General features: G+C 40.9%; 1 protein-coding gene across 3 annotated transcripts in view; it reads right to left on the reverse strand.

Annotated features, from left to right (window-relative positions):
• Positions 1–22,186, reverse strand: part of PLAAT1 (phospholipase A and acyltransferase 1) — a 717,153-nt gene that overhangs the window by 457,730 nt on the left and 237,237 nt on the right. The window lies entirely within an intron of this gene.

Raw genomic sequence — 22,186 nt, forward strand, 5'->3', positions numbered from 1 at the left:
TCAAGCAATAGACTAAACTGAGCTAGAATATTTAGCATGAGTTTAGACCTGAAGCGAACTACAAGGGTTAAAAAAAAAGTTGCACAAAACGCATCCAAAACACATTAAATAAAGAATAAAAATTACACTTATATACAAATTTTAAATACTAGGAGGCCCATTCATCAAGCTCCGAATGGAGCTTAAGGGCTTGTGTTTCTGGCGAGTCTTCAGACTCGCCAGAAACGCAAGTTATGGAGCAGCGGCTTCATAACCTGTCCGCCTGCTCTGAGGAGCCGGACAGAGATTGCAACAATTCAACCCGATCAAGTACAATCGGGTTGGTTGACAACCCCCTGCTAGCGGCCAATTGGCTGCGAATCTGCAGGGGGGCGGCGTTGCACCAGCAGCTCACAGGAGCTGCTGGTGTAATGCTGAATACGGAGACCATATTGCTCTTCGCATTCAGCGAGGTCTGTCGGACTTGATCCGCACTGTCGGATCAGATCCGCCAAACCTTTGATAAATAGGCCTCAAAGTGTTTAACTAGAAAGGACTACTATATATACTTTGGGTTTAGCGCAGTTGGTCTAACGCAGTGTTGGGTAAGCATGCAAATGATAATTGTTTTTTAACAGCACCCCATAGAAGTCTATGGGGCAAAGAAGTTAGAGTAGTAGCAGTAGGTGAAGTCCTGTGATTAGCACACATCTGACTTTTGCTCATGCGCTAACTTTTCACTTTTAACTTATAATAAGCACACTAACACTGCCACAATACATTTTTACTTTGAGCTCAGTTATCGCACAAGTGAAAACGTTTTTTAGCAATCCACTTGTAATGTGGCACTAAATATAAAACCCTGCCAAGGTGTAACCATATGTGCCAAGCAAATCTAACACTGAATACTGAACTTGGTTCCTAAAAATTTTAACAGAGTCTCATTGCTAGGCTTGTATACAAGATGTGTATACTTGGAACAATTAGGAAAATTATAACTTGGCATAGCTAAGACACATTGTATAAATGCAATTTTAAATTATACAGCCATAGCAACTGTTGGTTTTGCTTGTTTTTCTTTTTTTGAGCATCATAAAAAATTAACATTAATTCATTCATATCCTTCTCCCCAGCAATCAGTCAAATTACACAAAATGGCAGATTCCTATAACAGTATCATGGTTACCGTGCTTCATAAAAATGGAGGTAAAAATCAACTCTTATAACAACTAATTAAATAATAGAACTAGTGTTGCATTAACACAAAACAACTAATCTAAATAAAAATAAATAAAAAAAGAGCTGAGTTTACATTACTTCGCTGTAAAGAGTAAACTAATTTGGCTTGGTGTAAAGTGTAAAGTATTATTGGCTCATTTTTGATTGTTTATATATTTCCTTATTCCATTTTACAGCTACATGAAAATGTTGTCACGTGTTAAGCATAATACTACGCCTATATCATTTATTATTCAGCGACTTGTGATATAAAACAGTTCTTTTCTGTATGCCATGTTCCCCTGTAATCACTTCAGTTACAACAGAAGAGCAAATACAGTTACAAATATTTAGTAAAGTATTTAAAGGGTCATAAAACCCCAATTTTTTTTTTTTAATGATTCAAATAGAGCATACAATTTAAAACAACTATCCAGTTTGCTTCTATTAGCAAATTTTCTTTGTTCTCTTGTTTTCCTTTGTTGATGTAAGTTCAGGAGGGAGCATGTGTCTGCAGAATTATATGGCACGTTTTGCAACAATGTTATTCATTAGCAAGAGCACTAGATGGCAGCACTATTTCCTGTCATGTAGTGCATTAGGTATGTGCACGCTAACTACCAGTACCAAGGTATCTCTTCAACAGAAAGAAGCACATTTAATAATAGTAATAATAGTAGTAATATAGTAATAATATAGTAATAATCTATACTATAATTGTGTTTGTAAGCATCTGTCGCCGTCGGCAGTTGCGCATGCATCCTCAAAGGAATGTTGGATGCGCGCGCAGCCGCCTCACGGCGACAGACAGCTTCAGGAGCTCTAACTCTCAGCTGTAACATAACAGCTGAGAGCTGGAGCTTCTGAAGCTTCAGGCATCTGCCGCATATGGAGCTGGAGCGCGATCGGTGCTCCGTCTCCATATGAAGCCAGATGCCTGATTGTTACAGACGGTGACACTGTGTGTGTCACCGTCTATAACGATCTGCTGGTGCCGGTGGGAGGTTTGAGCGGGTGGCGGGTGGGTGGCTTAGCAGGGAAGGGGAGGCAGTGGGAGTGCCCTAAAAAAAAATGGCGGCTCAGCAGGGAAGGGGAGGCAGTGGGAGTGCCCCAATTAAAAAAAGGACAGGGGGAGAGAGAGCAAAATAGAAGGGGGAGAGAGCAAAAAGAGAGGGGAGAGGGAGAGCAAAAGAGAGAGGAGAGGGAGAGAGAGAACAAATGAGAGGGGGAGGGAGAGCAAAAGAGAGGGGAGAGCAAAAGAGAGGGGGGAGAGAGCAAAAGAGAGGGGGGAGAGTGCAAAAGAGAGAGAGGGAGAGAGAGCACAAAAGAGAGGGGGAGAGAGAGAGCAAAAGATAGGGGCAGAGCAAAAGAGAGGGGGAAAGAGAGCAAAAGAGAGGGGGAGATAGAGAGAGCAATGAGAACTGGAGAGAGAGAAAAAGAGAGAGGAGAGAGAGAGCAAAAGAGAGAGGGAGCAAAAGAGAAGGGGGGAGAGAGCAAAAGAGAAGGGTGGAGAGAGCAAAAGAGAAGGGTGGAGAAAGCAAAAGAGAAGGGGGTGAGAGCAAAAGAGAAGGGGGGAGAGAGCAAAATAGAAGGGGGGAGAGAGCAAAAGAGAAGGGGGGAGAGAGCAAAACAGGGGGGAGAGAGCAAAAGAGAGGGGAGAGGGAAAGCAAAAGCAAATGAGAGGGGGGAGGGAGAGCAAAAGAGAGGGGAGAGCAAAAGAGAGGGGGAGAGAGCAAAAGAAAGGGGGGGAGAGCAAAAGAGAGGGGGGAGAGAGAGCGCAAAAGAGAGGTGGAGAGAGAGCGCAAAAGAGAGGGAGAGAGAGAGAGCCAAAGGGAGGGGGAGAGAGAGCAAAAGAGAGAGCAAAAGAGAGAGGGAAAGAGAGCGCAAAAGAGAGGGGGAGAGAAAGAGCAAAAGAGAGGGGGATAGAGAGCAAATGAGAGGGGGAAAGAGAGAGCAAAAGAGAGAGGGAAAGAGAGAGCAAAAGAGAGGGGGATAGAGAGCAAATGAGAGGGGAGAGATAGAGCAAATAAGAGGGGAGAGAGAGAGCAAATGAGAAGGGAGAGAGAGCAAATGAGAGGGGGGAGGGAGAGCAAAAGAGAGGAGAGAGCAAAAGAGAGGGGGGAGAGAGCAAAAGAGAGGAGGAGAGAGAGAGCAAAAGAGAGGGGGAGAGAGAGAGCAAAAGAGAGGGGGAGAGAGCAAAAGAGAGGGGGAGAGAGAGAGCAAAAGAAGAGGGGGAGAGAGAGCGCAAAAGAGAGGGGGAGAGAGAGAGAGCAAAAGAGAGGGGGAAAGAGAGTGCAAAAGAGAGGGGAGAGAGAGAGCAAAAGAGAGAGGAGAGAGAGCAAAAGAGAGAGGAGAGAGAGAGCAAAAGAGAGGGGGGAGAGAGAGAGCAAAATAGAGGGGGGAAAGAGAACAAAAGATAGGGGGGAGAGAGAGAAAAAGAGAGGGGGGAGTGAGAGCAAAAGAGAGGGGGGAGAGAGAGCAAAAGAGAGGGGGGAGAGAGAGCAAAAGAAAGGGGGGAGAGAGAGATCAAAAGGGGTGGTGAAAGAATCCACCTGGGTGGCAGGGTGGTGAAAGAATCCACCTGGATGCAGCGTAAGCTGCATCCAGGTGGATTCCGAAAATGGCAGGGTGGTGAAAGAATCCACATGGATGCAGCGTAAGCTGCATCCAGGTTGATTCTTTCACCACCCTGCCATTTTTTTAATCCAGGTGGATTCCGAAAATGGCAGGGTGGTTCCGTCACCACAATAGACCACCCTTCCAAAAATGGCAGGGTGGTTTCGTCACCACAAAATACTGCCCTCTGGGCAGGCTTTCCCACTTATTTATATTAAAGAAGAGCTACAAAATAGGTTGTTTCTACATCTGTAGCATAAACAAAAATTAGACTGCCCTTTGGGCAGGCTTATCGACTTGTAATAATAATAAAGAAAATTGGAAACATTTTTAAACTTGTATTCTCTATCTGAATAATGAAATAAACATTTTTTGGTTTCATGTCCCTTTGATTTTCCAATCTCCTATGCTTAGTTATACTTCATGATTTTAAAGAATATTATAAATTATATATTATTTTAAGAATTATGTTTTTTTGACAAATAAATCATATTTTTAAATAGTATATAATAAAGGGACATGGTACTGTAAAAGTTTCTGCACTTTTATGTGTTCTCGCTGAACTTTTCTTTTTAATCTGTTGTAATATATCAAATTGCTTACAAATATTTCCTTAATTTTTATTTTGTCATTTGACTTAGCTACTTGTGGTTATTGAAACCACAAGCTGCATTTAAAATTTGAGTGTTGCAGAACTGGCTCTAGAACAGCTATGTAAACAAGAGTCAGCAACACAAATAAACCTCTAGTCGGGGGTGGGAAAGTGAGGGAGTGCAGCCCATTTAAAAGGGTGTTCCTGCAGCAGCTTTGAAATTAAGTCTTCAGAGATGCTTGTCTGAGTATATCATTTCTTTAGCTATTCATAAGATTGTATTAAATATGTTTTTGCTTTATATGTTTTACAAATGTTTCACGCTCATAGGGGCCTATTTATGAAAGGCCTGTCGGACATAATCCGACATTGCGAAACATGTCCGACAGACCTCGCTGAATGCGGAGAGCAATACACTCTCCACATTCAGCATTGCACCAGCAGCTCTTGTGAACTGCTGGTGCAACGCCACTCCCTGTAGATTTGCGGCCAATTGGCCGCTAGCAGGGGGGTGTCAATCAACCTGATCATATTCGATCGGGTTGAATTGCGGCAATGTATGTCCGCCTCCAGAGTAGGCGGACAGAAACACGGGGCTTCAAGCTCCATACAGAGCTTGATAGATATGCCCCATACAGTTTATTTATTTTCTCTATGCATCAGTATAAATATAAGTTGCTGTCTCTGTATATATGATATAGAAATAATAATAAAGTATAAGTGAGCTTTTAACAGAATACAGGATCATGCAGACTTTACCATAAATTCATTTGCAAGTGGGTTTGATGATTAATATTTTCAAGAGATGCCAAACTGAAAGTGCTAGGAAAAACTGTTACCATAGAGTAGATTTAATGCACAAGGTACAAATGACTTACTAGAAGTATGATTCAAAATAAGGCCTAGAGGCTTTTAGTCTTAGAAGAAAGATTATTTTGTGATCAACTAGTTAAAAAAAACCATACATATAAACATCACAATGACTGAATTATGATACAAATAGAAAATAAAGACACTGATCTCTTTATTTATCTGAATATATCTTATAGTAAAAAAAGAGCTTAAAGGGACAGTCTAGTCAAAATTAAACTGTCATGATTCAGATATAGGGGTTATCTATCAAGCTCCGAATGGAGCTTGAGGCCCTGTGTTTCTGGCGAGCCTGCAGTCTAAAGACCGCTGCTCCATAACCCTGCCCGCCTGCTCTGATGAGGCAAACAGGAATCTCCACAATTGACACTTCCCTGCTGGCATATTGCTCTCCCCATTCAGCGATGTTTGTCGGACCTGATCCGCACTGTCGGATCAGGTCCGACAGACATTTGATAATTCGGCCTCATAGGGTGACCATATTGCCGCTTTAAAAAGGGACACATGAGAAATACATATGCCAGAGTTCTTATACAAAACATTTCTTTAAACACCCCTGAAAACAGCCCTTTTTAAAGCGGCAATATGGTCACCCTATTTAGATAGAACATGTAATTTTAAAATACTTTCCAATTTACTTTTATCATCAAGTTTGCTTTGTTCTCTTGGTATTCTTTGTTGAAAGCTAAACCTATCTTGGCTCATATGCTAATTTCTAAGCCCTTGAAGGCCACCTCTTATCTCACGTGAGCCATATAGATACAATCATTGTGCTCACTCCGGTGGAGTTATTTATGAGTCAGCAATGATTGGCTAAAATGCAAGTTTGTCAAAAGAACTGAAATAAGGGGGCAGTCTGCAGATACATGGTAATCCCAGAGGTGAAACGTATATGAATATAACCTTGTTGGTTATGCAAAACTGGGAATGAATAATAAAGGGATTAACTATCTTTTTAAACAATAACATTTCTGGAGTAGCCTGTCCCTTTAAAGGCACATAAAACCCACGCATTTTCTTTCATGATTCAGGTAGAACATGCTATTTTAAACAGCAGCAGTTTTGCAAGAATGTTATACATTAAAAACAGCACTAGATGGCAGCAGCACTATTTCCTGTCATGTAGTGCTCCAGACATGTGCACCATACCTACAACCCCAATGCCAAAAAGTTGGGACAGTATGGAAAATGCAAAAAAAAAGTCATTTGAAAATTCAATTCACCCTGTACTATATTAAAAACACATTATTAACACATTATTTTATTTTTTACTTTGTGAATTAAATAAAATATACGCTAATTTCAAATCTGATAACTGCAACACAATCCAAAAATGTTGGGACAGTCGACTGTTTACCACTGTGTAACATCACCTTTTCTTTTAATAACACTTATTAAGCGTTTGGGCACTGAAGACACCAGTTGGTTAGGTTTAGCAAGCAGAATTTCCCCCCATTCATCCATTATGCATGTCTCAGCTGCGCAACTGTACGGGGCCTTCGTTGCCTTATTGTGCGCTTCATAATGGATTGGGTGATCGTTTTCCAAAATCTATTTAAATGTTGACTCGTTGGACCACAAAACACGATTCCACTGTGCTACTGTACATTCAAGATGAGACCGTGTCCAGAGAAGTCGGGAGCGCTTCTGGACAGTGTTTATGTATGGCTTCTGCTTTGCGTAGTAAAGCCTTAACTTGCATCTGTGGATGCAGCAGCGAATGGTGTTGACTGACAAAGGTTTACCAAAGTATTCCCGAGCCCATGTCAGGATATCCATTACAGACTCATGACGGTTTTTGAGACAGTGACGTCTGAGGGATCGGAGATCACCCACATTCAGAAGTGGTTTTCAGCATTGTCCTTTATGCACCGAGATTTGACCAGATTCCTTGAATCTTTTAATTATATTTTGCACTGTAGAAGGTGAAATGCCCAAAATCCTACTGATTTGTCTTTGGGGAATGTTGTTCTCAAAGTGTTGGATTGTTTGCTGATGCATCTGTTGACAGATTGGTGAGCCCCGACCCATCCTTGCTCGTGAAGGACTATGCCTTTTTTGGAGGCTCCTTATATACTATGGGGTCGATCCGATATAGATCGTAGTTTGCGGCGCAAGCGAGGGAACCCGCGTCGCCCGCAGTTTCAGCTCGCAACTCGAGCTATCCCATATATGTCGCCGTCAGATGCTAACGTGCCGTAAGTCGGATAAACCAGCGATGTCCAGAAATCTGCGCCTACAAAACCTGACTAAAGTCTAAATCACCTGCACTGTCTAACACGCCTCCCTAACATAGCCCGACATGTCTAACACGCCTCCCTAACGGTTTGGTTCAGCCAATCGGATTGAACTTGAATCTGATTGGCTGATTCAATCAGCCAATCAGATTTTTCTACCTTAATTCCGATTGGCTGATAGAATCCTATCAGCCAATCGGAATTCGGCGGATGCCATCTTGGATGACGTCATTTAAAGGAACCTCATTCGTCGGGAAGTCTTCGTGCCGGATGGATGCTCCGCGGCGGAGGAGCGAACAAAGAAGATTGAAGATGCCGATTTGCTTGAAGACATCGCCGATGGAAGAAGACTCTCTGCCGCTTGCTTCAAGACATCGCCCGGATGGAAGAAGACTTCACTGCCGCTTGCTGGAAGACATCGCCCGGATCGGATGAGGAGTTCTGCCCGGCGGGGTGAATACAAGGTAGGGAGATCTTCAGGGGGGGTAGTGTTAGGTTTATTTAAGGGGGGTTTGGGTTATATTAGGGGTATGTGGGTGGTGGGTTGTAATGTTGGGGGGTGGTATTGTGTTTTTTTTTTGCAGGCAAAAGAGCAGTTTTCTTTGGGGCATGCCCCTACAAAAGGCCCTTTTAAGGGCTGGTAAGGTAAAAGAGCTTTGAACTTTTTTTTTAATTTAGAATAGGGTAGGGAATTTTTTTTATTTTGGGGGTTTATTATTTTATTAGGGGGCTTAGAATAGGTGTAATTAGCTTAAACATCTTGTAATCTTTTTTTTATTTTTTGTAATTTAGTGTTTTTTTTTTTGTAATTTAGTTTAGTTTATTTAATTGTATTTTTAGATAGATATTTGTAGTTTATTTAATTTATTGATAGTGTAGGTGTATTTGTAACTTATTAGGGGGCTTAGAGTAGGTGTAATTAGTTTAAAATTGTTGTAATATTTTTCTTATGTTTGTAAATATTTTTTTATTTTTTGAAACTTAGTTCTTTTTTATTTTTTGTACTTTAGTTAGTTTATTTCATTGTAGTTATTTGTAGGAATTGTATTTAATTTATTTATTGATAGTGTAGTGTTAGGTTTAATTGTAGGTAATTGTAGGTATTTTATTTAATTAATTTAATGATAGTATAGTGTTAGGTTTAATTGTAACTTAGGTTAGGATTTATTTTACAGGTAATTGGGTAATTATTTTAACTAGGTAGCTATTAAAAAGGTAATAACTATTTAATAGCTATTATACCTAGTTAAAATAATTAACAATTTACCTGTAAAATAAATATAAACCCTATCATAGCTATAATGTAATTATTAATTACATTGTAGCTATCTTAGGCCTAGATTTAGAGTTCGGCGGTAGCCGTCAAAACCAGCGTTAGAGGCTCCTAACGCTGGTTTTGGGCGCCCGCTGGTATTTGGAGTCAGTGATTAAAGGGTCTAACGCTCACTTTTCAGCCGCGACTTTTCCATACCGCAGATCCCCCTACGCCATTTGCGTAGCCTATCTTTTCAATGGGATCTTTCTAACGCTGGTATTTAGAGTCGTTTCTGCAGTGAGCGTTAGAGCTCTAACGACAAGATTCCAGCCGCCTGAAAATAGCAGGAGTTAAGAGCTTTCTGGCTAACGCCGGTTTATAAAGCTCTTAACTACTGTACCCTAAACTACACTAACACCCATAAACTACCTATGTACCCCTAAACCGAGGTCCCCCCACATCGCCGCCACTCGATTAAAATTTTTAACCCCTAATCTGCCGACCGCCACCTACGTTATACTTATGTACCCCTAATCTGCTGCCCCTAACACCGCCGACCCCTGTATTATATCTATTAACCCCTAACTTGCCCCCCACAACGTCGCCGCAAGCTACTTAAAATAATTAACCCCTAATCTTCCGACCGCAAATCGCCGCCACCTACGTTATCCCTATGTACCCCTAATCTGCTACCCCTAACATCGCCGACCCCTATGTTATATTTATTAACCCCTAATCTGCCCCCCACAACGTCGCCGACACCTACCTACACTTATTAACCCCTAATCTGCCGAGCGGACCTGAGCGCTACTATAATAAAGTTATTAACCCCTAATCCGCCTCACTAACCCTATCATAAATAGTATTAACCCCTAATCTGCCCTCCCTAACATCGCCGACACCTACCTTCAATTATTAACCCCTAATCTGCCGACCGGAGCTCACCGCTATTCTAATAAATGTATTAACCCCTAAAGCTAAGTCTAACCCTAACACTAACACCCCCCTAAGTTAAATATAATTTTTATCTAACGAAATAAATTAACTCTTATTAAATAAATAATTCCTATTTAAAGCTAAATACTTACCTGTAAAATAAATCCTAATATAGCTACAATATAAATTATAATTATATTATAGCTATTTTAGGATTAATATTTATTTTACAGGCAACTTTGTAATTATTTTAACCAGGTACAATAGCTATTAAATAGTTAAGAACTATTTAATAGTTACCTAGTTAAAATAATTACAAATTTACCTGTAAAATAAATCCTAACCTAAGATATAATTAAACCTAACACTACCCTATCAATAAAATAATTAAATAAACTACCTACAATTACCTACAATTAACCTAACACTACACTATCAATAAATTAATTAAACACAATTGCTACAAATAAATAAAATTAAATAAACTATCTAAAGTACAAAAAATAAAAAAGAACTAAGTTACAGAAAATAATAAAATATTTACAAACATAAGAAAAATATTACAACAATTTTAAACTAATTACACCTACTCTAAGCCCCCTAATAAAATAACAAAGCCCCCCAAAATAAAAAATTCCCTACCCTATTCTAAAATACAAATATTACAAGCTCTTTTACCTTACCAGCCCTGAACAGGGCCCTTTGCGGGGCATGCCCCAAGAATTTCAGCTCTTTTGCCTGTAAAAAAAAACATACAATACCCCCCCCCCAACATTACAACCCACCACCCACATACCCCTAATCTAACCCAAACCCCCCTTAAATAAACCTAACACTACCCCCCTGATGATCTTCCTACCTTGTCTTCACCATGCCAGGTTCACCGATCCGTCCTGGCTCCAAGATCTTCATCTAACCCAAGCGGGGGCTAGACATCCACTGAAGAAGTCCAGAAGAGGGTCCAAAGTCTTCCTCCTATCCGGCAAGAAGAGGACATCCGGACCGGCAAACATCTTCTCCAAGCGGCATCTTCTATCTTCTTCCATCCGATGACGACCGGCTCCATCTTGAAGACCTCCAGCGCGGATCCATCCTCTTCTTCCGACGACTAGACGACGAATGACGGTTCCTTTAAGGGACGTCATCCAAGATGGCGTCCCTCGAATTCCGATTGGCTGATAGGATTCTATCAGCCAATCGGAATTAAGGTAGGAATTTTCTGATTGGCTGATGGAATCAGCCAATCAGAATATAGTTCAATCCGATTGGCTGATCCAATCAGCCAATCAGATTGAGCTCGCATTCTATTGGCTGATCGGAACAGCCAATAGAATGCGAGCTCAATCTGATTGGCTGATTGGATCAGCCAATCGGATTGAACTATATTCTGATTGGCTGATTCCATCAGCCAATCAGAAAATTCCTACCTTAATTCCGATTGGCTGATAGAATCCTATCAGCCAATCGGAATTCGAGGGACGCCATCTTGGATGACGTCCCTTAAAGGAACCGTCATTCGTCGTCTAGTCGTCGGAAGAAGAGGATGGATCCGCGCTGGAGGTCTTCAAGATGGAGCCGGTCGTCATCGGATGGAAGAAGATAGAAGATGCCGCTTGGAGAAGATGTTTGCCGGTCCGGATGTCCTCTTCTTGCCGGATAGGAGGAAGACTTTGGACCCTCTTCTGGACTTCTTCAGTGGATGTCTAGCCCCCGCTTGGGTTAGATGAAGATCTTGGAGCCAGGACGGATCGGTGAACCTGGCATGGTGAAGACAAGGTAGGAAGATCATCAGGGGGGTAGTGTTAGGTTTATTTAAGGGGGGTTTGGGTTAGATTAGGGGTATGTGGGTGGTGGGTTGTAATGTTGGGGGGGGGGTATTGTATGTTTTTTTTTACAGGCAAAAGAGCTGAAATTCTTGGGGCATGCCCCGCAAAGGGCCCTGTTCAGGGCTGGTAAGGTAAAAGAGCTTGTAATATTTGTATTTTAGAATAGGGTAGGGAATTTTTTATTTTGGGGGGCTTTGTTATTTTATTAGGGGGCTTAGAGTAGGTGTAATTAGTTTAAAATTGTTGTAATATTTTTCTTATGTTTGTAAATATTTTATTATTTTCTGTAACTTAGTACTTTTTTATTTTTTGTACTTTAGATAGTTTATTTAATTTTATTTATTTGTAGCAATTGTGTTTAATTAATTTATTGATAGTGTAGTGTTAGGTTAATTGTAGGTAATTGTAGGTAGTTTATTTAATTATTTTATTGATAGGGTAGTGTTAGGTTTAATTATATCTTAGGTTAGGATTTATTTTACAGGTAAATTTGTAATTATTTTAACTAGGTAACTATTAAATAGTTCTTAACTATTTAATAGCTATTGTACCTGGTTAAAATAATTACAAAGTTGCCTGTAAAATAAATATTAATCCTAAAATAGCTATAATATAATTATAATTTATATTGTAGCTATATTAGGATTTATTTTACAGGTAAGTATTTAGCTTTAAATAGGAATTATTTATTTAATAAGAGTTAATTTATTTCGTTAGATAAAAATTATATTTAACTTAGGGGGGTGTTAGTGTTAGGGTTAGACTTAGCTTTAGGGGTTAATACATTTATTAGAATAGCGGTGAGCTCCGGTCGACAGATTAGGGGTTAATAATTGAAGGTAGGTGTCGGCGATGTTAGGGAGGGCAGATTAGGGGTTAATACTATTTATGATAGGGTTAGTGAGGCGGATTAGGGGTTAATAACTTTATTATAGTAGCGCTCAGGTCCGCTCGGCAGATTAGGGGTTAATAAGTGTAGGTAGGTGTCGGCGACGTTGTGGGGGGCAGATTAGGGGTTAATACTATTTATGATAGGGTTAGTGAGGCGGATTAGGGGTTAATAACTTTATTATAGTAGCGCTCAGGTCCGCTCGGCAGATTAGGGGTTAATAAGTGTAGGTAGGTGTCGGCGACGTTGTGGGGGGCAGATTAGGGGTTAATAAATATAACATAGGGGTCGGCGATGTTAGGGCAGCAGATTAGGGGTACATAGGGATAACGTAGGTGGCGGCGGTTTACGGAGCGGCAGATTAGGGGTTAAAAGTGTAATGCAGGGGTCAGCGATAGCGGGGGCGGCAGATTAGGGGTTAATAAGTGTAAGGTTAGGGGTGTTTAGACTCGGGGTACATGTTAGAGTGTTAGGTGCAGACGTAGGAAGTGTTTCCCCATAGGAAACAATGGGGCTGCGTTAGGAGCTGAACGCTGCTTTTTTGCAGGTGTTAGGTTTTTTTTCAGCTCAAACAGCCCCATTGTTTCCTATGGGAGAATCGTGCACGAGCACGTTTTTGATGCCGGCCGCGTCCGTAAGCAACTCTGGTATCGAGAGTTGCATTTGCGGTAAAAATGCTCTACGCTCCTTTTTTGGAGCCTAACGCAGCATTTGTTTGAACTCTCGATACCAGAGTTAAATTTATGGTGCGGCCAGAAAAAAACCCGCGGAGCGTTAACAGCCCTTTTACCGCCGAACTCCAAATCTAGGCCTTAGGGTTTATTTTATAGGTAAGTATTTAGATTTAAATAGGAATATTTTAGTTTATAATATGAATTAGATTTATTTTATAAGAATTTAGTTAGGGGTGTTAGGGTTAGATAGAGTTAATATAGTTTATATAAATACTATAGTAACTATATTAACTATATTAGCCCTAATATAATTAGGGTTAATATAGTTAATATATATAATGTAATAACTATATTAACTATAATATACTTAGGGTTAATATAGATAATATAGCTGGCGGCGGGGTAGGTAGATTAAATTAGGGGTTAATAATTTTAATATAGATGGCGGCGGTGTAAGGGGTTCACATTAGGGGATAGATCAGTTAGATGGTGGCGGTTTTAGGGGCTCACAGTAGGGGGTTAGTTTATGTAGATGGCGACGGTTTAGGGGTTAAATACTTTATTATGGATTGCGGCGGGGGATCGCGGTTGACAGGGAGATAGACATTGCGCATGTGTTAGGTGTTAGGTTTATTTTAGCAGATCGCGGTTGACAGGGAGATAGACATTGCGCATGCGTTAGGTGTTAGGTTTATTTTAGCAGCCAGTTTAGGGAGTTACGGGCTCCAATAGTCAGCGTAAGGCTTCTTATGGCTGCTTTTTGTGGCGAGGTGAAAATGGAGAAAGATTTCTCCATTTTTGCCACGTAAGTCCTTACGCTGTATATTGGATACCAAACTGCGCGGGCTTGGTATACCTGCCTATGGCCCAAAAAACTACGGGCGACGGCAGAAATATACGCGCGTAACTTCTAGGTTACGCCGCATATAGGATACCAAACCTGTGACTTTTTCGGGCGACAATTTTTATCGGATCGACCCCTATGTTTACACGATTACCTCACCTGTTTCACATCACCTTCTTATTTCAACTTGTCACATCCCTATTAGTCCTAAATTGCCCCTGTCCCAACTTTCTGGGAGTGTGTTGCAGTCATCAGATTTTAAATAAGTTTATATTTAAAAAAATATATTAAATTCACAAAGTAAAACATCAAATAATGTGTTAATAATGTGTTTTCAATATAGTAAAGGGTGAATTGAATTTTCAAATGACTCTTTTTGTTTGTGTTTTTGCATTTTCCATACTGTCTAAACTTTTTCGGAATTGAGGTTGTACCTAGATACCTCTTCAACAAAGAATAATAAGAGAACAAATCAAATGTGATAATAGAAATACATTGAAAACTTTGTTTTAAATGGTATACTCTGAATCATGCAAGAAACATTTTAAAATGTCATGTCCCTTTTAATAGAGGAAACACATACACATATTGAGTCTATACAAAAATGTAAACCATATCTTTGTTTTCACATTTTTCACAGAGCTTGAAGAAGTAGAATCACAGTCTTTGGTTCCTGGGGATGTGATTGTATTAGCTAACAATAAGCTGTATTTACCATGTGATGCTATATTAATTAGTGGTGGATGCACAGTTAATGAAGGCATGCTGACAGGTGATGTATCATAAGATGGTAATTCCTTGAACTATAACTTAATATACTGGATCTTGCTGAATTTTTCTTTACTAATTTAAACAAAAATAAATTGTTGTTTAGAAATTATTATATGATCATTGTTTAGTTTAGTTTTTTTTAAACAATGGAATAACATATTTGTAACTAATACCAAGACAAGTAATTATCAAAATGAATGTCCTCCTTTATATAAAAAGAAAAACATAGAACAATGCAAATAAGCCAAGAAAAATGGTATAAATATGAATACTTTTGCTTTTCTAAGAGAAATCATTTTCTGGTAAAATAAGCTGTAACATAAATTAACCTATACAATTAGCAGAACAATTAAATAAGTGCATACTATGAAAGTGTACAAAACGTAAAGTTGCTTCTTAACTTGAGAATTTGTCCGCATGCCTTGTGGCATATGGGCAGCGGATCCTGTTTGTCCACTGCCCGTATGATCATTACATACTCTTGATTGTGTAATGCCGCCCCCTTCTCTCGCGCAATTGGATTTCATTTACCTTGAGCGAGTGAGTTTGGTGTGATCTCTCTGAGGTGGCAGACATTGTAAGAAGTAGTGGTCTGGTGACCGCTTAGCACGCTCGGCTCCAAGGACCTACACTGACTTTAGGATCTGAGCACGCTCACTCCAGAGCGAGTTAGGGTAAGAATTGTAGCTACAGGTGAACTTTTCAACTGTAGTTTAAAAACATTTTTATTTGTTTTAATGAAAATTAATTTAAACGTTTAACTAAATTTCAGTACAGAATACCGAATAGTGCAGCCAAAGAATATTGGAGGAATTTAATGTCCCCGAATATTTGGAACATAAATTTTGTTCAAAATGACATTTTCTTGGCTGCACAAGTTTAAGATATAAATATGGGCTTTATGTGGGCCTTGCTGCTGTATAGAAGCCCACCCTCTCTTAATATGGCTGCTTATTTTGTAAAGCGGAAAGTACATTTTCTGTCTGGCACAGGGGCTGCAGGATAAGCATTCTGGTCTATTATGGCTACCTAGCTAACAGAGGTCTTATTGATGTGGATTGCTCCTTTAAATGCCAGGGATTATTTTTGGTCTTGTTTTTTAATAGGAATACTTAAAATGTCTATGTTCTTCACTTAGAAGAAAATATTATTATTTTTATATATATATATATATATATATATATATATACACACACACTCTGTATATACATCTATCAGAAGAGAGAGAGCCGCACTCCTAAGATAGAACAAAAGCTAGAATAACCTCCATGCCTGTTCATTTCCATTGCAACTCAGGATGCACACTCTTTTAGCACACTATGCCTTTTCACAGAGAAACAATATCCTGTAGCATATGAGTCTGACTCTGCCCAATGACAGTCCAGCACCGAAATACCAGGCAATTCTTCTCATAACAAGCGAAGAACATAGGTATGTTAAATATTCTTAACACACCTTCTGATTTAGTGCAATTCCCCTAGAAGTCTATGGGGAAAGAGAGTTAGTGCGGTCGTTGTAAGTGCGCCTGAGTCTTTTGCGCGAGTGGCAACTTTTTACTTTAAACTTGCAACACCAGCACTAACAAGGGAGAGCTATTGATTTACCTTGAGAAGTGTCAACAGTGCTGACATTTTTGCTCTCCATTTGTAATCTAGCCCTGTATAGGGGCAACACAAAACTGTATATATTATGCTTTACTAACTGAGTTGTCAAAATTGTAAAAAAATATTTTTAAAGTACATTTATACTTATATAGTATTGTTTCCATTTTAAGGTGAAAGTATTCCAGTGACAAAGACACCATTACCTAACATAGATAATTGCATTCCATGGAGAACACACAGTGGTGACGATTACAAGAGACATGTCCTGTACTGTGGAACTGAGGTTATCCAGACAAAGGCTCACGGCCAGGATTTAGTAAAAGCTGTTGTGCTACAAACTGGTGAGTTTTCTTTTAACGGTAGATAAGAACCAGAAAGGCTCATCAAGTTTACCCGTAATGTATATCAGAGTTTCTTAACTCCAGTCCTGATGGTGGCTTTTAAGGAATGTTGCAGTAAAGATACTAGATTTTAAGGATTTCCTTAGCAGAGCACTGACAAGTTAATCATTATGATTGTGCTTCTTGTGCTTGTTGGCCTTTAAGAGGGAACTTGAGGGCTCAGACTGAGAAAAAACAGAATTTATATCTTACCTGATAAATTCCTTTCTCCTACGGTGTGTCCGGTCCACGGCTGCATCCTTACTTGTGGGAATATTCTCTTCCCTAACAGGAAATGGCAAAGAGGCACACAGCCAAAGCTGTCCATATAGCCCCTCCTCTGGCCCCGCCCCCCAGTCATTCGACCGACGGTTAGGAGAAAAAGGAGAAACTATAGGGTGCCGTGGTGACTGTAGTGTATAGAGATAAAAAATTTTAAGCCTGACAAAAAAAGCCAGGGCGGGCCGTGGACCGGACACACCGTAGGAGAAAGGAATTTATCAGGTAAGATATAAATTCTGTTTTCTCCTACATAGGTGTGTCCGGTCCACGGCTTCATCCTTACTTGTGGGAACCAATACCAAAGCTTTAGGACACGGATGAAGGGAGGGAACAAGTCAGGCGACCTAAACGGAAGGCACCACGGCTTGCAAAACCTTTCTCCCAAAAACAGCCTCCGAAGAAGCAAAAGTATCGAATTTGTAAAATTTTGTAAAGGTGTGCAGTGAAGACCAAGTCGCTGCCTTACAAATCTGATCAACAGAAGCCTCGTTCTTGAAGGCCCATGTGGAAGCCACAGCCCTAGTAGAGTGAGCAGTAATTCGTTCAGGAGGCTGCCATCCGGCAGTCTCATAAGCCAATCGGATGATGCTTTTCAGCCAAAAGGAAAGAGAGGTAGCAGTAGCTTTCTGCCCTCTCCTCTTACCAGAATAAACGACAAACAAGGATGATGTCTGTCTGAAATCCTTTGTTGCTTCTAAATAGAATTTTAAAGCACGGACCACATCTAGGTTGTGTAACAAACGTTCCTTCTTAGAAACTGGATTCGGACACAGAGAAGGAACAACTATTTCCTGGTTAATGTTCCTGTTGGAAACCACCTTTGGAAGAAAACCAGGTTTGGTACGTAAAACTACCTTATCCATATGAAACACCAGATAGGGTGAAGTACACTGCAAAGCAGATAATTCAGAAACTCTTCTAGCAGAAGAAATAGCAACCAAAAACAGAACTTTCCAAGATAGTAATTTAATATCTATGGAATGTAAAGGTTAAAACGGAACCCCTTGAAGAACTGAAAGAATTAAGTTTAGACTCCATGGAGGAGTCATAGGTCTATAGACAGGCTTGATTCTAACTAACGCCTGTACAAACGCTTGTACATCTGGCACGGATGCCAGGCGTTTATGCAACAAAACAGACAGAGCAGATAGCTGTCCTTTAAGAGAACTAGCTGACAAACCTTTATCCAAACCTTCTTGGAGAAAGGAGAGTATCCTAGGAATCCTAATTCTACTCCATGAGTAACCCTTGGTTTCGCACCAACAGATATATTTTTTCCATATCTTATGGTAAATTTTCCTAGTCACAAGTTTTCTGGCCTGAACCAGAGTATCTATAACAGATTCCGAAAACCCATGCTTAGATAGAATCAAGCGTTCAATTTCCAAGCAGTCAGTTGCAGAGAAACTAGATTTGGATGTTTGAATGGACCTTGTACCAGAAGGTCCTGCCTCAAAGGTAGCCTCCATGGTGGGACCAATGACATATTCACCAGGTCTGCATACCAAGTCCTGCGTGGCCATGCAGGAGCTATTAGAATCACAGAAGCCTTCTCCTGTTTGATCCTGGCTACTAGCCTGGGAAGGAGAGGGAACGGTGGAAACACATAAGCTAGATTGAACGACCAAGGCGCTACCAATGCATCCACTAGTGTCGCCTTGGGATCCCTGGATCTGGACCCGTACCGAGGAACCTTGGAGTTCTGACGGGACGCCATCAGATCCACGTCTGGAATGCCCCAAAGTTGAGTTAACTGGGCAAAGACCTCCGGGTGAAGTTCCCACTCCCCCGGATGAAAAGTCTGACGACTCAGAAAATCCGCCTCCCAGTTGTCTACTCCTGGGATGTGGATTGCAGATAGTTGGCAGGAGTGATCCTCCGCCCATTTGATGATCTTGTATACCTCTCTCATCGCCAAGGAACTCTTTGTTCCCCCCTGATGATTGATGTACGCTACAGTCGTCATGTTGTCCGACTGAAATCTTATGAACCTGGCCTTCGCTAGTTGAGGCCAAGCCAGGAGTGTATTGAATATCGCTCTCAATTCCAAAATGTTTATCGGGAGAAGAGACTCTTCCCGAGACCATAGACCCTGAGCTTTCAGAGAGTTCCAGACCGTGCCCCAGCCCAATAGGCTGGCATCGGTTGTGACAATGACCCACTCTGGTCTGCGGAAACTCATTCCCTGTGACAGGTGATCTTGAGTCAACCACCAAAGGAGTGAGTCCCTGGTTAACTGGTCTACTTGAATTTGGGGAGACAAGTCTGCATAATCCCCATTCCACTGTTTGAGCATGCACAGTTGCAAAGGTCTTAAATGAATTCGAGCAAAAGGAACCACGTCCATTGCTGCAACCATTAGTCCTATTACCTCCATGCACTGAGCTATGGAAGGCTGAGGAATAGAATGAAGAGCTCGGCAAGCTTTTCGGATTTTTAACTTTCTGACCTCTGTCAAAAAAATCTTCATTTCCACAGAATCTAATATTGTTCCCAGAAAAGGAACCCTTGTGGACGGGGACAGTGAACTCTTTTCTATGTTCACCTTCCACCCGTGGTATCTTAGAAAGGCTAAAACAATGTCTGTATGAGCCCTTGCTTTGGAGAGAGACGACGCTTGGATTAGAATGTCATCTAGGTAAGGTGCTACAGCAATGCCCCTCGGCCTTAGAACCGCTAGAAGGGACCTTAGAACCTTTGTGAAAATTCTGGGAGCAGTGGCTAAACCGAATGGTAGAGCCACAAACTGGTAATGTTTGTCCAAAAAGGTGAACCTTAGGAACTGATGGTGATCTTTGTGAATAGGAATATGCAGGCACGCATGCTTTAAGTCCACGGTAGTCATATATTGACCCTCCTGGATTGTTGGTAAGATCGTCCGAATGGTTTCCATCTTGAATGATGGAACTCTTAGGAATTTGTTTAGTATTTTTAAATCCAGAATTGGCCTGAAAGTTCCCTCTTTTTTGGGAACTACAAACAGGTTTGAGTAAAAACCCAGACCTTGTTCCGCTTTTGGAACTGGGTATATCACTCCCATCTTTAATAGGTCTCCTACGCAATGTAAGAATGCCTGTCTCTTTATCTGGTCTGAAGATAAGCGAGACACGTGGAACCTTCCCCTTGGAGGAAGTTCCTTGAACTCCAGAAGATATCCCTGGGAGAATATTTCTAGTGCCCAGGGATCCAGAACATCTCTTGCCCAAGCCTGAGCAAAGAGAGATAATCTGCCCCCTACTAGATCCGGTCCCGGATCGGGGGCTACCCCTTCATGCTGTCTTGGTAGCAGCAGCAGGCTTCTTGGCCTGTTTACCCTTGCTCCAGCCTTGCACCGGTTTCCATGCAGGTTTGGGCTGGGCAGCATTGCCCTCTTGTCTAGAGGCTGCAGAGTTAGAAGCTGGTCCGTTCCTGAAATTGCGAAAGGAACGAAAATTAGACTTGTTCTTAGCCTTGAAAGGTCTATCTTGTGGGAGGGCATGGCCCTTTCCCCCAATGATGTCTGAAATAATTTCTTTCAATTCCGGCCCAAAAAAGGGTCTTACCTTTGAAAGGAATATTAAGTTATTTAGTCTTGGACGACACATCTGCCGACCAGGATTTTAGCCAAAGCGCCCTGCGCGCCACTATCGCAAAGCCTGAGTTTTTCGCCGCTAATTTCGTTATTTGAAAAGCGGCATCCAATATAAATGAATTAGCTAACTTAAGTGCGTGAATTCTGTTCATGACTTCATCATATGAAGTCTCCTTCTGAAGCGAGCTTTCTAATTCCTCGAACCAAAAAGACGCCGCTGAGGTAACAGTAATAATGCACATAATTGGTTGAAGAAGGAGACCTTGCTGAACAAAAAAATTTTTTAAGCAAGCCTTCCAATTTTTTATCCATAGGATCTTTGAAAACGCAACTGTCCTCTATAGGAATAGTTGTGCGCTTTGCTAATGTTGAAACTGCCCCCTCAACCTTAGGGACCGTTTGCCATGTGTCCCTTCTGGGGTCTACAATGGGGAACATCTTCTTAAATATAGGAGGTGGGACAAACGGAATACCCGGCTTCTCCCACTCCTTATTCACTATGTCCGCTACCCTCCTAGGTATCGGAAAGGCATCAGCGTGCACGGGGACCTCTAAGAATTTGTCCAATTTGCACAACTTCTCTGGGACTATCACAGAATCGCAATCATCCAGAGTAGCTAGTACCTCCTTAAGCAGGGCGCGGAGATGTTCTAGCTTAAATTTAAATGCTACTATATCAGGGTCTGCCTGCTGAGAAATTTTTCCTGAGTCAGAAATTTCTCCCTCAGACAGTCCCTCCCTCACAGCCAATTCTGTTTGATGAGAGGGTAAAATAGATAATGTATCATCAGCGTCTACTTGTTCATCTGTGTTTAAAACTGAACAATCACGCTTTCTCTGAAATGCTGGCAGTTTGGATAAAAGATTTGATATAGAATTATCCACTACTGCTGTCAATTGCTGCATAGTAACAAGCATTGGCGCGCTAGATGTACTAGTGATCGCCTGCGCGGGCAAAACTGGTGTAGACACAGAAGGAGAGGATGTAGAACTATCCCCACTACCTTCATTAAAAGAATCATATTGGGCAATTTTATTAAATGTGACAGAACTGTCCTTACTTTGTTTGGACGCTATTGCACAATTATCACATACACTTAAAGGGGGGACCACCTTGGCTTCTATACACACAGAACATAAGCTATCTGATGGCACAGACATGTTAGGCAGATTAAGGCAGGCAATGAAAGCAATAAAAACGATTTTAAAGCAAACCGTTACTGTCTCTTTAAATAATAAAATGACACACTTTATTTCTGAAAGTTCAAAAAACTATGAAGGCAATAACAGATGTTTATAAAATTTGCACCCCAGTGTCTTAATGCTTTGAAAGTATTGCACACCAAATATGAAGACTCTAGACCCAAAAATGAGAAAACCGGAGCTAATTGTCTGATTTAACCGGTTTTACACACTACAGTCCCAGCTGCAGCATTTGCTGCAGCTTTTACCTTCCTTAAAGGTGATGTACCACCATAATAAGCCTTCCGGAGTCTGATTCCTATGCCCAGGATCCTCTCACATGAAGCTGCATGCACTGCCTTTAATATTAACTGCGCAACTGAGGCGCAAAAATGAGGCCTCCTCCCTCTGCATACTAGATTGAAGGGGCCTCCCTGACTAGATTAGGCATCTAAACCAA

Source organism: Bombina bombina, chromosome 4 (genome assembly GCF_027579735.1).
Source record: "Bombina bombina isolate aBomBom1 chromosome 4, aBomBom1.pri, whole genome shotgun sequence".
NCBI classification, from domain to species: Eukaryota; Metazoa; Chordata; class Amphibia; order Anura; family Bombinatoridae; genus Bombina; species Bombina bombina.